The sequence below is a fragment of the Etheostoma cragini genome, chromosome 3 (assembly GCF_013103735.1).
Source record: "Etheostoma cragini isolate CJK2018 chromosome 3, CSU_Ecrag_1.0, whole genome shotgun sequence".
Taxonomy (NCBI): Eukaryota; Metazoa; Chordata; class Actinopteri; order Perciformes; family Percidae; genus Etheostoma; species Etheostoma cragini.
The window spans coordinates 29063377-29066871 of NC_048409.1; the positions used below are offsets into that span (position 1 = coordinate 29063377).

The window sequence follows — 3495 nt, forward strand, 5'->3', positions numbered from 1 at the left end:
CTCCACCACTTTGTTTCTTTAATGTTAGCACTGCTCTTTCTCTCTGTTCTTCCTCTAGCTCGCTCCACCACTTTGTTTATCTAACTTTAGCACCGCTCTCTCTCTCTCTCTGTTCTTTCTCTAGCTCGCTCCACCACTTTGTTTATCTAATTTTAGCACTGCTCTTTCTCTCTGTTCTTCCTTTAGCTCGCTCCACCCCTTTGTTTATCTAACTTTAGCACCGCTCTCTCTCTCTCTCTGTTCTTTCTCTAGCTCGCTCCACCACTTTGTTTCTTTAATGTTAGCACGGCTCTTTCTCTCTGTTCTTTCTCTAGCTCTCTCCATCCCTTTGTTTTCCAAATTTTCCTGAAATAGGAAATTTAATGTTTTAAACCGCAACCATTAAGTTCTCTGGTTTAGACATGAGGATGACGCTATAATGAGGACAAAAAGAAGCAAATAAGATAAAATAACGAGCTGAATATTAGCAGTGTAATAAACAACCGAAGAGTTAAAAAATGCTGTAAATTAATTATATTGTTTTGACATTTTAAACCCAGCGCTTCATTTAAATGTATAAGTGGAGGCCAGCGTTTTATACATTTATTTTGAAAAGTTGTATAAATAAACACAATGTTTTTTACATTTAATTAATGGGATTTCTCTTCAGTTGAACCCCGACATTGCAGCGGATGTTTTTCCTCAGCATGTTTCCACTGTGACACTGACAAACTTTAACTAAACTAAAATGTAGTTAAATTAACTAAAATTAAGTCTTGATATTGTTGTTGGGCTCCTGAACTTTCTGAACTCTCTGAATAAGCGCTATTTCTTTTTCTAATGTTGGGCTTATAATGCTGTTTGGGTTTCTTGGTTTGTTTTGCAGTTAATTAAATATCTTTTAGGGAGTCTGGCTGTCGAGGTGCAACCATTTCCAGTTTTTTTTTTTTTTTTGAAATGTCACGTTGTTAATGAGGTGTTTGGTAGTTTGACCTTCCTGTTTGGTTTGCGTATAGCTGTGAAGAGGTAATATGTTTTAATGAGCTGGAGAGTCGCTCAGGGAGTTCCTAGTCTATAAAAGGTTAAAGACTCTTGATCTAATGGAGCTGATAGCTGCTGTTAGACTTTTAATGAGTCCCACACCACGCTGGCTTCTCCATCAGCTTACTGTTGATTCAGCTCCGCGTACACTGACACCACCCTAATGCAAACATGTCCATACAGTAGTCCTACAACATATCGAGCTTTGTGTTTGATTGGTGATCTGTTGGCTTCTCCACAATCCTAATTAGGCTGCTGGGGTTTGGTGAGCACGTTTTTTTGTCTCCTTATTATTCATAAAGTTCAAAGAAAATTTATAAGGAGATCATATATTGCTGCGTGTACAATACACAGTGGATGTCCTACCAGACTCTGGTCCATTAGCCTGGTCCTACCAGAGTCTGGTCCATTATCCTGGTCCTACCAGACTCTGGTCCATTAGCCTGGTCCTACCAGACTCTGGTCCATTAGCATGGTCCTACCAGAGTCTGGTCCATTAGCCCGGTTCTACCAGAGTCTGGTCCATTAGCCCGGTTCTACCAGAGTCTGGTCCATTAGCCTGGTCCTACCAGACTCTGGTCCATTAGCCCGGTCCTACCAGAGTCTGGTCCATTAGCCCGGTTCTACCAGAGTCTGGTCCATTAGCCTGGTCCTACCAGACTCTGGTCCATTAGCCCGGTTCTACCAGACTCTGGTCCATTAGCCTGGTCCTACCAGAGTCTGGTCCATTAGCCTGGTCCTACCAGACTCCGGTCCATTAGCCTGGTCCTACCAGACTCTGGTCCATTAGCCTGGTCCTACCAGAGTCTGGTCCATTAGCCCGGTCCTACCAGAGTCTGGTCCATTAGCCTGGTCCTACCAGAGTCTGGTCCATTAGCTCCATTTACTCTGCTAAAAATAGGCCCTTTGTCTCTGGGAAAAGCGGCAGAGAGGTAGAGCGAGAGGACAACCTTCATCAGCGTGATGTAACTTTTTAGATTGTACTGGCCTTCCTCCTCCACAGCGCTGTGGAGGAAGGTCTGGCAAGTTACGTCCTCAACTACTCAGCCTGAGACTTTACCATCAGGTAGAACTCCTTGGATAATGATAAGAGGGATTACAGCTTTCAGTTCAAGAAAATGCTCTAAAAAAAAAAATTATTTACTTTTTCTGCCTCTTTCTCTCTCTCTCTCTCTCTCTCTATGTAAATGAACTGTTTACTGACAGTCAGTTACCCTCCATGAGATCTATGTTGTTTGTCTTCATGCAGCTCCTTTATGATAATGTATATTTAATGGGACATGGCAAATAATTCATAGTTGCATTATTAAATTAGTCTGTTTTCATGAGCGGCGTAAAAGCAAAGCCAAGTTGAATCTGTTGGAAGAGAAATGGGGCCGTTTTGAATACAAATCATCAAGACAAAAGCATATCAGACGATGGTGCCTCACTGATTTAGTTTTTCCCCTTATTTTCCCCAGTGATGCAGAGCATTCACAATTTCCCTCTCTATTACTTCAGATATTCAGCGTTTCTTCTTCTAGATTCATTCAGCTCTAATTCTACTGGGAGACATCCGGTGATTTGGAAACTGCCCCTGATTTCAACAAATCTGCCGCGTTTGTAATTTGTAATGTAAATGTGCATATTGCCTCTGGCTTCTCCTGAAGAGACAGCACCAGCGTGCGCACCCCCCCCCCCCCCCCCCCCCCCCCACACACACACACACACACACACACACACAGATAATACTAATCATGTGGGAATCAAACTCTGCAATTTCACTCGCAAGTTTCGTGCAGTTTCTGTCATCCAACCAGGAAGACGTGGAGATGGAGGACTCTCAAATTGATTTTCAGCTCAAACTTTAGACGCAGGTAAACTTTGGTGAACGTTTGATGAAATGCCGACGTTCAGGACTAATGCTTGATTTTCTTTCTGTTCTGTTATAAATCCTTTCATTTCAAACCTTCTGTTTGACGAAATAGGTGTCAAATTATGCTCTTTGAACTCAGTGCTGCAAACAGCCAACACACGTATACTTCTGCAGTCATTTATTCTCATTGATTGTTTGTACTTATATCTAGGAAAAGCAATTTTTTTGTTTTTTTTATTTGAAAATAACCAATGTAATTGGGAGCTAAGACGTGGGTGGATGCCTGTGGTGCTCTGAAGACCGATGTCAGGAAACACAGTTTGATCAAATTTTCGGAACAATTAGGGCAGGAGTCTTAATTCAGGACAACTGTTTGGATTTTGGGACTCTGGGAAAGGATCGGTACACCTGTTCCACTGCTGGGCCTGAGTCACGACAGGTGGAGAAGAGGGACGGAGGGGTAATGTAGCATGGAAAATAGTGGGTTGTTATGAAGCAATATTAGCCCCCGAGCACATTCATGCATTTACACACACGCTCTGTTTGTCTCTCACACACACACACACACACACACACACACACACACACACACACACACACACACGCACATGCACAAACAG

At 42.5% G+C, this 3495-nt stretch overlaps 1 long non-coding RNA gene across 1 annotated transcript in view; it reads right to left on the reverse strand.

The window, feature by feature from the left end:
• Nucleotides 1-144: 144 nt before the first annotated feature.
• Nucleotides 145-3495, reverse strand: part of LOC117941842 — a 20895-nt gene continuing 17544 nt past the window's right edge. Inside the window, exon 2 of the long non-coding RNA XR_004655991.1 lies at nt 145-272. This is a non-coding gene — a long non-coding RNA (uncharacterized LOC117941842). The remainder of the gene's footprint in view (nt 273-3495) is intronic.